Here is a 13,265-nt window from a genome sequence, read left to right on the forward strand (position 1 = left end):
AATTGTACATAAAGCCATCTTGGGAAATTAGGAAGGCCATAGGCATGACCCCAAACAAACACATCCCTAAGGTTCCAGGGGAATCTACAAACTGTTCCTGAGATTCTTTACCACATCTCTTAGAAGAGTCCATCATGCTTAGCTTCAGAATGTATAGTAATACGTAGAAATTAGATGTTTCCATTTAAAACGAAAAATTACTTTGTATTGTACCCCACTAGAATGTTGGGAACTTAAGAATACAGAAAGCTGTTTCTTTGGTTATCTGTTTGTCCATAAATGTACAAGCTGAGACTCTTATATCTGTCTTCCGTTAATAAATGTATCAGAAGCTAGGAATATCTAAAAGTAGACAGGATTTTAACAACCGGCAATAGTAAATGCACTTCAGGATATTTCTGCCTCTGCTTGACTAGCATTTCAGCGTGTTTCTAAAGCAGTGAGGGTGACATTACTTATCGTGATTACCTGCACATTGTACTTCACAACTAGGTTTCATACACATCGTTCAATTTATAATTCAGAATATAAGTTCCCAGTTAGAAGTGGTGTTGTTTTGAAGGGAAGAAGGAAGGACAAGGACCATGTTACATTATGTTCTGACCTTCAGATGATTTCTGGAGGCAGTTTATATGGCATTTATTTATTTAGTTATCTTAAAGAATACACTCAAAATCCTGACCTCTCAAAAACTGTCTGCTTTTTTCATTTCAACACCAGTTCTGTTCTTTTGAGTGGTTTGACAGTAATAAAAAGCATCCCAGACATACTGGCAGAGTAAAACTAAAAGCAAAAGTCAAACAACATCCCCACAGTATACCGGCTATTATCTTTTGCTTGCAGCGTGTCAGCACAGCACATGGTTCAGTCCTCTCAGAAGGGTCAGAATACACTGGGCTCCTGAAACACTGCACATCAATAGATTGGTCCTTAATACTCCAGGTATCACATCAGAGCACTTATGCTACTTTAAGTGACACAGACAGACAACAAAACTAATTGTTGGTTGCTCTCCAGTTGGCAAAGGTAACAGAGGGCATACATGAGGAAAGTCGACAATAGTAGAATGGAAAGAAAAGTTTTAAAGCAAAAGCCTCTGAGAATGTGTCCATTTGCACTTCATGTTGAGCCTGATCTCTAGAGTCAAGATCAAAAGTGCCTAGACATGTTCTCACCAGAAATGTCTTAACTTCATAATTCATTCTCTGCACAAGAAGTTCATTGACTTTAGGTACAGAATGTAAGCAAACAGATGGCTTATACTGCCAGGAATGTGCTGAAGACTTAAAGGAATATAAACCCCAAGAATTCAGAAGTTTCGCTGGACCCAAGGGAGAGCGTAGAAAAAAGAGAGAAGGGAAGCACTTGAGAAGACCACTTAGACGTATCACACCTTCTGAAATAAGAACACAAACGAGTAATGCAGACATCCTTAGCTTTCCACCTGATTCATGAAATAGAGGTTAGAAAAGAAAGTATTTCTTGCTCAAGAGTAGCTGTTAAGAAGGTGAACGTGTAAGTCGTGCAGCTGAAAGATACCTGCTGACACTAAGCAGGTATGAGCCTGTATTGCTTAACCAGTAAAAGATATCACAAGAATACTGGGGGAGGGTTCTTTAAAAAAGAAGAAAAAAAAATGCTTTGCTTTTTTGTTTTAAAACAGAAGACTGCAAAAAACCCCAAACACTGCAAGATAAATTTGCTTGGGGTATAAGGATAAAGAGCGGATCAACACTATTGCACTATGGCCCTGATCAACTTTAATCTCCACGTACTGTGCGCTTCGGGTTTAAAAAAGCAATATGCAGGCAAATACATTTTATAATCTGAATTTCTCAATAACTTCTTATAATCAAACCTGGAATCAGAATGTGATGGACAGCTTTTACTATTATTTTACCTAGAAGATCCCATTTCTTTTACCAGCCAGCGTTGCCGGTCCCAGCCCCCCGGGTGGCCAGGGCCCGTGCCCCCCGGATTGCTAAACTGGCAGAAGGAGCAGGCACAAACAAAACGCACCCTCTTCCGCCCAACAGCTGTGCCTGCAACACACCTCCCAGCAACAAAGTAGGGCTTATTTTAATCAACTTTTGACGGATAATGAATGCATTCGTGGCTGTGACAAGCTGAATATCACCGAAAATATGATCCTCAATTTTTTTTCTTTGAGTTCTCCCCCTTCTTTCTTCTAATAGTTTCTTAATACTCCTAAAAAGGTAATTTAGCCTAATAGCAAAGGCTCACAAGTATAGAATTTGACTGCTGCTTAATGCTATTTAAAATGAAAAGCATATTATAACAAACTACGACTCATTATCTTCACACAGTACGCATATTTTGCTATCAACAAGATTAGAATGGGTATGATGCCTGGAAAGGCATACTCGAAACAATGATCTAAAAAAGCAGCTGTCTCAGAAGCCACAAAACGCATTAGGGATCTAAATTCATTAGCTGTCGCTTCTGCACATGAACACAAGCGTCCTGGATCTGATTGGGAAGCAGCTTTAACTCCTGCCTCCCCCACAGCATGCTCCAGGCACAACGGGCACCTTTTCCCTGGAAATTAAAACAGGGGAAACCAGAGCAGATCCCGCTTTTCCCCTTACCCTCTAACTGGCCCACTCAAGAAGCAATGGACCCAAGATCTAGGCAGCGTAGTCTGAAGGTATTCAAGCTCCTGCCTCCCACGGGGAGCCCTCCCGGTCAGCTGCACTTTGATTTGCTTGGGGCACCTTTCTCCCCTTCCATTTGCAGCTGGACCCAGTTCACCCAAAAAGGAAAGGTTGCCTGGGACAGAGGTAAAAAAATCAGAAAGAGTCTGAGCCTGATGCCTAAGAGTTGGCAACACACTCTTGCCTCTTCACACTGGTTTTTGGGGTTTGCTTGTGGTTTTTTTTTTTAACCTTAAGTCATTTAGGGTTAAGGAAAAAAAGCACAAACCTGCAACACGCACAGGCTAAGGAGCAGAGAACAATATTCCAGCCTCCTTACTCCCAGGTCACTGTAGTTCAATGATTAATGCAGTATCAGAGAAGCTCCTACATCTTGCATTATTGAAGTAAAACCACTGTGCAGCCAATATAAACAGTGGAAGTCCTCCCAACTGGACTATTTTAGACTTCGATGTTAGAAGATGTGCACCTGACAGCCCTGAGCCTATGCAGAACTAGATTTGAGGTCTCCCGCTTCTCAGATGAATGCTTGAATAAGCACAAGTACACATCAAATATATTTCAAGAAGAACATGCTGTAACTTCAGCTTTTGGTTTTGAATCAAGTGGACAGACGTGCTTGATGTATGGCACCTTGATTCAGACACTTCAGCTTCAGAGCATACCAAGAATTCAAGCTTACTGCTGGTCTCTGCTTTTGCCAGTGGGCCATTTTAGGCAAATATGCTCAAAACGCATTTTGTAAAACTGAATTTCAGAGATGTTTAATTCTACTTCTTGGTTCACTCTTTCCTTTTTTTTTTTTTTAAAACACAATGCACAAGTTAGAAACTACTACTGGTTCTTCCCTGGGTCTCACCTCTGATTCGCTCAGTGGTAAAGTAGGAGTAAATTTTCTTAAGAGTTGGTATATCCAACTGAAGTTTATATTTATCTGGAGTCAGTGTGTTAAATTTTGTTTAAATCTAAGGAAAGTTCTTTGTGCATCTTTTTGTAAGTGTTGACATTACTTGTGGGTTAGTAAAAGAAAACAGTTCTAGGGAAAAAAAAAAATGTCCCCCCTATTTTTCTCCCCTAATGAAACGTGCATTGGTATGTGTATTTAATATCTATGTTTTAAAGATAATATTGGCTGCTGTCTGCTATAACATCTTTTGTAATGCTTTTGTAAATCAAATCTTCCTTAGTCATAACCTTCCCCTTCTGCAAGACCTAAGGATGAAATTGTTCAGAAGAAATTATGTAGGGAAGTTCCTATTGAAAAAATAAAATGGCAAAGAAATAGCCATAAAGTCCCATTCCCTCCCCCTCAAAAAGCTGAAGTTTCATACAAACTGAAAGAAGGATTAATTTTAATCTTGTGGGTTTTAAGTTGTTTCTCTCCCTTATTCACCCTGGAATAGAAAAGCTATGAGCTTAAACTCATGAACAACTGCAGTATATTGCTGGTCTAGACAGGTCTCAGCAGAAAGAGACTTTGAATGATATGAACTAACAGCAAAAATCTTTTTGGGACTTTGGATCATTTTAGGGAAGCTTGCCCATTTTAACTGAAAAAAAAAATATTGTACAGGTTTAATGGTGGTCATATGCTCAAAGACCTCATCATTAATCTGGGGGTAACTGAAAGAGGGGGAAAAAACCACAAACAAAAACTCCACCAAAACAAATAAACCTCAGCATCGACAACTTAATACTACCTATTGTGAGAGCTCTCTCTACAGTTCGTACTTGCATTGTTATAGACAAAATACAAAATCCATATTCACCTAACTTCTCCTAGACACCCTGACAAAACCAAGAAGGAAATGAAGAGACTGTATACATCTGCTGAGCGCATTTCAAGTCCCACATTTATCCCAACTCCTGGGAGTGTATCAATATTCCTGAGTTAAACTCATTTAAGCTCCTGAATGATTTTCTGTCCATTATCATTTTTGCCCCATACACAGTTTTTGTAGATAATAACCATGTAAACTGAAGAAACAATATACAGAATTAAGACTGTGATTACATCCTGTGATGTACATGGTTAACTGTAATAACAGCAAAGTGTGTGCCAATTGTTAAAGAAATAAACTGCACAAACAAAGCAGCCCACTACTTCTAGGAGGTCTTTGCATCCCTCTTTATTTTTTACTATCACATAGAATGACATCCCCATGACAATGGAAATAGCACTAGAATAATTTACTAAAAGATATAAAAAGTACAAAGTGAAGTGATCACAGTCACAAAAAATTATTACTGTATAATTTCCCCAGCAAGCCATGGTCAATGCTGTGAGCAAATGCTTATTTTTGACTGAAAGAAGAGAGAATAATTTCAGAACTGACTCCACGCAGCCCTCATTTATGGGGGAAAAGCGGCACGAAAAAGCTGAAGATCATTCAGCTGTGTGAGCAGAGATCAGAAAGCACATTAGATTTTTGGCAACCACCAAAGATGTGTTACGGCAGAAGTAGATGAAACAGCACTGAAGTTCAAAACAATTGACCGGATAAATCACGTATATCTTTTAATTTCTTTGGCCCTCACTGAAAGGTACTTAACCCAGTATATCAAGAAAGAACAGCTAAAGAAAAATCACCTTTATGCACAAGGTGACAAGCCATCTTTCATTTTATAAAGAAAAACCTTACACTTACGTTACTATTTCATATTGAGGCCTATGACACGACTGACTGGAAACACTTGTGAAACACAGAGCAAACCTTCTTGAATTTCTTTATACTACCTAATTAAAAATAAACAAGACAATGTATCTTTGGCAAAATAATTTTTCATCTTTCACTGAAAAAATGTACAAAAACATTTATTTGCCAGAGATAGGGAGGGGTTTGTGTAAAATCAGCTCAACATAACATTTCCTTCAGAGAAAATGAACATTAACATCTGTAGGCTGAATGACTCCAACCAGACGGGCAGTGATTGCATGGGCTAATGACTAGGGCTCTCCTTGCAAAGAATGATCTTCTAACTACGCTGTAAATTGCTGCAAGAGGGACTTCAACCTGAATTTATCACTTGCCAGGATAGCAACTTGCACTGCTGCAACACATTTTCCACCTCTTGTTTTTCAGTTAGCCCTAGCTGTAAGTTCACGTTATATAGGAAAATCAGACTTGGGCTAAAAATATATTATCATATCTTGAACTATTTTCTTTGCATCATAAAGCAAAGAAGCTTTTCATTCTAAGAGATATAATGATTGATATATGTTGCCAGCATATTCTGGCAACAAAGTTTACAACCAACACTTGAAAATCCCTACTTTTACACCACATTTTGCTATGTTACAGTAAGCAATCGGTATTTTCCTTTCTTGTATTTCAACTGCGAATTGCTTTAAGAATGCTACATGGACCAATACACTAAGGCGCTACTATTAGAGAGTAAAATACTACGTATGGGAGTAAAACTGTCAGAACCCAGGTGTCAAAAGCAATCACCCTACTATAAGCAAAGGTTAGAGTATTATGTTGACTATGTAAATACATCGCTGCAGAACAGTCATGTCCAAAAAATGCCTCCATCTTTTCCGAGGATAAATTTCTAGCAAAAAAAGGATTTTCTTACTTCAGCATATTCTACTTCCATCACTATTTGCAATAGTTAAAATCAGTAGGACCAAACCTCTCAGGAGCAGTTTGGAGACCTGGACATGTAGAAAGTGGCTATTATACATCAAGTCAGAAGGCAGTTAATATGAAAAACAGGAATGCAACTCCAACCAATATTTTCTTAGAGGGCTGGCAGCAAACTGTCAGATGCATGTGTGACCTCAAAACAACCTTTTGCCAGATGCCTCTTTAACCTCTTACAATTGCATCAACTTCTAAAGACTGCTACATTTTACCATTTTCCTCCTTTGGTTATGCAAATTAAGAAGATGTGCTGAAAAGACAGATTGAAAATGTTTGTTTCTGTGCATTTTTGTCTGTCTTAAAGCCCTAAACTAAATACAGCACGATAATACAGCAGCACATTCTTTAACTTCTTTTTTCTCTCCAGAATTAAAACTGCTGTATAAGTTAAGCAAGAAGACTTCATCTTCTTTCTCTTCTCCTCCTCTGAGTCAGTGTTCAAAAGCAGGTAACTTTTTGAGATAGCTGTGAGTTAGGGGACAAGACAATACTCAGCCAAAGCAATCAATAAATAACTTTTAATACTATTTACCATTTTTAAGTAAGTAACTTTGTTTCATAAAAATTATGTGAGACATCTTATGTCGCAATCAATAGAAGCCAACACAATGATTCATATTCCGATTAAAAAATGGCCCATATGCTAACATTTCAAAAAGGGCATTTTTGCAAGTTAAAAAACAATCAAATACATAGCAAAGAGCACCATGAACGTGTTTCAGGGGCTCAAGCCTTAGAAAGAAAAAGAAAAAAAAAAAAGAAAAATATAATGGACTGAAAAGTAAGTAGGTCATGTATACTAAGGTGCTAAAATTACTAACAGCTGATTTGTGGCCAAGTGAACTGTTTTTAAAATCTAGAGGTGTACAAGTAAATGAAGAATTGAATAGTCCTTTGTCAACAAAAACATGCTTTGATGAGGCATTAAAAAAAGATTCCCTGTGCTGTACAGAATCCATGAAAAAAATATTTCCTTCAAGAAATACACTTCCTTACACAGCAAAACAATGAATTTCAGTTGTTCTGTAACCCAGTTCCTTTAATCTGCATAAGAGATGCTGACTGAGTTCACTCAACCAAATCACTACTGGCTTTCAGAATACAATCAACACATGCTTTTCAACAGTATTAATATAGCATGAAGCTTGTGCTCCTAATTATTCATGTTTTTGCATTCTGTTTTTTCCCCCTGCTGTAAAATATGCAAATTTACCTCTTTGTGTTATTTAGGTCCCACATGGGCCTCAACAGATCTGTTTGGAAGGAATTACAAGCCAACATCTAGATACATGCTGTCAACATTTCAAGCTTCATTATTTTTATTAGGTTGGAATGCCATTATAGATTTGATATTAGGATTTAAAAAGCTTTTTATAAATCTGTCGAAAACCTACAGTCTAATAAAATGGTGTACTGATAATTACTACTACTCCACTTTGTGTGTGTGTGTGCATGAAAGAGAGAAAAGCCCTACAACTCTTGAATACAAGAGAAATCCCCATCTAGCGGCACTATTGAAAAACGCAGTTTGTTTTTGTGCAAAATTAGTACCCAAGAGGATTAGTTTGACTTCATTACTGAATGAAGGGTAGCCATTACCTCCTTATGCAACTAAGGATCGGTAACAGGAGAGGACTGTTTCTTCTGAATTCCTTTTCCTCCCTTTTCAGTCAAATCTGACTGTAAAATTCAACACCCAAATGAGCTACTAACGATTTTTAAGTATAAAACCCAGAAAGCAGCACTTCAAGAAAACAGGTCACTTAATACAGTAACATCTTGGTATGCATCAAAAGTGCTCACTTACATTGGCATAGGCTGACGCATCTAAAGTATTCTTTAGATAAAAAAAAATTTAAAGATTTCTCCAAATCTCATATTATTATAAAGTTAGTATTAAATACTTCTGAACTTAAACAACATAATGAAACAGTAGCTTAGTTAGTGGAAAACTGCAAGGTTGGAAATAACTACACAAGCACTTACTGTTATATAAAAAAAATACGTAATATAAGCCCATTGATGCAGAAAGTAAAAGGACACTGAGACACTGCTTTTTTCCAACTGGCACAAAGCCTTATGCCTTTCTTTAATGCAATAGTATATTTTAAAACACTGCAGCAGCCCAGCCTTCCTTACTAGCATCGCTAAAAGCTCCTTAAATATTAATGAAAAAACAATGTAGAGATTCACAAGAATCTACTACACATTACTACCAGCTCCTAGAAAATAAACAGCAGCAGCAACACAATATTTTACAAATCTCTCGATGCATTTAATTTTTGAAGTGTGTACACAGAGGGGAGAAACGAAACAGCTCTTTGAATTGCAGTAAAAATCTAGTATGGGGTAGTCCTTTGATTATATATTAAATTAAATTGATATTAAATTTTCTTTTATAGCATACTCACTCTTGAAGATTTTAAAACGGCACATTTCTCTCAGGAACAAACATTTAAGAAGTTCTTAAAAACATATGTAGAGGTCTGTATTACTAAGATCAATACGTAAACAAATAGGTCTTTATTACACGCTGCCTGACAGTGGGGGTGTCCCTTAATTCAAATATGCGGTTTATCCAATTCTTCCTTCCACAATAAAAAGTACCCCAAATACTTTCTGCATGCAGCATACATTCATGTCATAACAGAAATAGAGAGCTGAAGGGAAAAATATATATGTAAAATTGCTCTTCAGAAAAACAGAGTCAAGATTTCCAGAACTAGAGACTGACTAGTGTTGATCATTTTACTTTTTTACATCTTCAGTACAGAAGACTTCCTGCTTTGTTAAGGATGTTATTTTGCAATATAACTTCAGTTAATAAAGGGAAACATTAACTTGGCTGTAAATCATACTTTTCACAGTCTCATAGCTGAGTGAGGATGCTCCTGCCTACAGATGACGATGCCCTGTATGAAGGAATTATAATACTGAATTTAATCAGTAATACATATACTGGATACAGTAGAGTAAAGTTCATGTACCTCATTTAAGATAAAGCCAAGGTTCAAATGCCTTGCAGAGATTAGCTTAAAAAAAATCATAAAAAGGTCATATCTGACCACCAAAATTTTCACATATGAATATCTGCTATCATCCATCATAATTTATCAAACTTGTGTATTCTTTTTGCAGCCTGTTATGTACTTGACTTTGTTTCAGCATGTAACAGCAATAAGTTCTACAATACCTTCCTTCTTGCAAAAACATTCCTGAACTTTCCACCTTTCATCTAATACCAGTTCTCTTTTACTTCCTTAATAATGAAGAAATATTTGCCTTATCCTGTTATTTCATCTCACGGGATGAAAAACAGTAGATCCCACCTCCTTTTCTGTGAGGTTTTAGATGTCTGTGTAAGTCTGACCACATTTGTTCTGTAGAGCTCCTTCTCTTCAGATACCAGCATTGAAACAGAAGGTACATTTTGGTTAATTCGACAGGAGTCAAATACCACAAGTCCTTCTCCACATTGGGAAGAGACTTAAGAGACCCTTAATTTCTTGTCTCTGACTATTTATGTTTTCTTGAGAGGAAACACAACAGGCAAAAATCATGCTTGATCCAAGTGAAAAGCATAACCAATAAGTGTTAATACAAAATTTTCTTACTAGTTCTAGGTGGCCTCCAAGCATCTAGAAAAGCACAGTAGGGAAAAGGGAGGTTTACAGAGCAGGAGTATATCTTCATTGTAAAATTCCTGCTGATCATGGCAATAGTCTCCCTGTTATCTGGGACAGTCACTCCACTCTGACAAGAGTCCCGTGCCTGTCCTTTTTTCCTTGGGTACTTTTGAAATTTTGAAAAACTCTACACCAAAATTACTGAATCTCAGAAAACAACCTTCAGGTGGCAGTCAAATGCTCCCTCGAAGTCAATAACAATACTCCCTACCACCTGTTAGGGATGTGCACCTGAGGCAGAGCAGAGCTCTGACTTAAAAGCCATTGGTCAGTATTGAAAATCCATGTTAATTTACATGTAAAAAACTGAAACAGGAAGCTTTCCTAAGTTCAAGGAAGAAACAGAAGTTAAATAGATTTACAAGTCAGGCTTATCAGCACCAGCTTCTCCAAGCCATTTACTCCATTCCAATTTACCACATAAAAAGATCCCTGAAAGAAAACACAAAACCCAACAACTCTTAAATCCATGAAACAAATTGCTCTTTAAAACACAATTTAAAAATAAACAAAGTAGACTTGAACTCAGGCATGGTTAAAGGCTCAGACCAAGAGCTCCTCGGAGAACTGTGCTGCCTCCAGATGGTAGTGAGAGACAATACAACCAAACGGGTTGTCCAGCCCCAAGTGCACCGAGTGCTCTTCTGTCCTTGTTTAGGCAAGATGGGACTGCAGCCCTTGTTGGTGAGGTCTCTCCCCAGGCCCTTGGCCTCCTGGCACCCTTGCTTGGCTGCAGGCTCCCCTGCCTGGTGGAGCCACTGGCACTTGATGCTCCCACACTAGCTTACTTCAGATTTTTCTGAAAAAGTAACTAAGATCCTGCACAGCAGCACCTTGAACTAAACTTGAAAACAAAATTAATATTTAGCAGTATTTTTTAAAGATCACATACGGAACAATATTCTGTGATAAGTGATTTTTTTATTATTATTATTATTTTTCTCACAATGAGGGTGATGGGACACTGGAACTGGTTGTCCAGAGAAGTTGTGGATGCCCCATCAGTGGAAGTGTTCAAGGTCAGGTTGGATGGGGCTTTGAACAACATGATCTAGTGAAAGATGTCCCTGTCCATGGCAGGGAAGATGGACTAGATGATCTTTAAAGGTGCCTTCCAACTCAAACCATTCTGTGATTCTATGATATTTCAGTTGTCTTCAAGAAAAAAGGACTCACCACCCACCCCAGAGAAACCATCAGTACCATGTGGATGTTTGCAGAGTTTCTGACCTTCTTGCAAAACCACATGGGAAGCAGCATTGCTGCCTCAGTTTTTCAATTCCTCATCTTAGACTGAGGTTAGGACTACCAGTCACATGCATCTTTGCCATCTGATGGGAGATTTTTAGCTGTGTGCCAAACCAAAATATTAGCACTAACCTGTCATCTCCTCTGTGGCTAGCAACAGTAGGAATGGATGGCAATCTGGAATTTATTTTCTATAACAAAAGTCACAAAACATGAGAAATTCCTTAAAAACTACTACTCTTCAAAATTCCCAAGCTAACTGAAAATTTACTTGTTTTCTGAATTCTGGCATTCAGAATGTTAACTTTAAAAACAATTTACGATGATCAGGCAAACCTCTGAAACGTTTTTTGTATTTCTGCAATTGATTCACTCATCAAAACCAATTGCATGTGTTGTGTATATTTGATAAGCCTCTTTTCCCTTTTCAGAGTGATAGTCATGCTTGTTACAGAACAAGCACTACTTTTACAGCTTCATGAACAGATGAGATGACCAGTATCTGGAAAATAAGTGAACTGGTAGTTAGACATAAAAATGCTTCAGTCCCTGGTAGAAAATTACATTTTGTATTTATTTGGTAGTAAGTGAATTATGATTTTTTTTTTTTCTTGACTCCCACACAAGCAATATTTGCCCCAAAAGCTAAAATAGAGAATTTCTTTCAGCTACTATACTGCAAAGTTGTTTTTGTTGCTTCTGGTGTTTTTATGGATCATCTTTCTAGTCAAAGAATAGGTATTCAGATACTGAAAATCCAAATCCATTGATATTCTACAAGCAAAGATAGATTTAAAGTATCACAATATATAACAGGACTTGGAGGAGTTAAGAAAAAAATTGAAAACAAAAAAAATGATCCTCTAGATTTGACAGGGTGATAGCTCTGGTGAAGCGTCAAACCCTCTTCCCTCTTTTTCAAATATCAGATGATATAGAAAGAGATTAAAATAATTCAATACTGTTAGGAAAATCACAATTATCTACATTTAATTGTGATGCTCAGTACTCTCACTACATTACTGAATAGATTTCTTTCATACTTTAACGGACAAGGCATTTGATTTTTTCTTGTTAGGTCTCATTCGGACTTACAGTAAGACTCCTGGCTGCCCTATCAGTGGTGCAAGGTGTGAACAATCTTGCAAGGGATTTGTGACAGACAAGCTCTCCTGACCACAACAGTGGATATCAGGAGACAGCATCCCCTAAGGATGCATTTTTCCTCTTCATTCTCCAGGAAAGGAAAGCAAAGCACTTCCTCCCATGTCCACAGATTATCAGCAAACTAGGCTTTTGGTTCTTACATGCTTTGAATGAAAGACTGGGTTTATGAACCAACTTAAAACATAAGAAATTAAATTCTTACTCCCTTCAAGAGCGTTCACAGCCTACAGCAGTATTCACGCTAATGGTCCTATAATCCTACTGAGATTTATTAAAGACATTTAGTGCTGGTATTCTAGAATATTTTACACCCAACTTTAAAAAAAGCTTCAAAACCTCCCATCTGAGTAATAAAAAAGTAACTAGCAGAATAGCTAAGTGTTGTGGGTTTGTTTTTTGTTTTTTTTTCTTGAACTGCCACTATTCCTAGACAAACAAAACTTCTAGATAAGTACCTACTTAAGTGCTGACCTATAATTCTGCAACTACCTCCATCTAGTAAAACAGTGATATGCTCCGCTGACAAGGTTGACAGCAATTCCTCTGCCCAGTAAAAGTTAGTTAAGATGAAATTACAGTCCATTTCGTTGCAGGTCGCTAAATTAACTTGTCTGAGCAAAAAATAATAAAAAATAGAAATAAAATAAGAGAAGATTCAAGCAAAATTAATAGTACTTAAGTTTAATTTTACAGATTAATTTAATATGAATTTATACGAACAAAGTTTAAATAGTTACTGACAGCATTTCAGGAAAAAGTAGTGAAGCTAAATTGAGTGCAGAATCAGGATCAGCAATTGTGGGACATAATTAACGTTTGGGCGTAGAACTCTGCCTCTTACA

The 13,265-nt window shown here is 37.3% G+C and overlaps 1 protein-coding gene across 4 annotated transcripts in view; it reads right to left on the reverse strand.

Annotated features, from left to right (window-relative positions):
* Positions 1–13,265, reverse strand: part of UMAD1 (UBAP1-MVB12-associated (UMA) domain containing 1) — an 81,722-nt gene that overhangs the window by 58,942 nt on the left and 9,515 nt on the right. The window lies entirely within an intron of this gene.

The sequence above is a fragment of the Rissa tridactyla genome, chromosome 2 (assembly GCF_028500815.1).
Source record: "Rissa tridactyla isolate bRisTri1 chromosome 2, bRisTri1.patW.cur.20221130, whole genome shotgun sequence".
In the NCBI taxonomy this organism is placed as follows: Eukaryota; Metazoa; Chordata; class Aves; order Charadriiformes; family Laridae; genus Rissa; species Rissa tridactyla.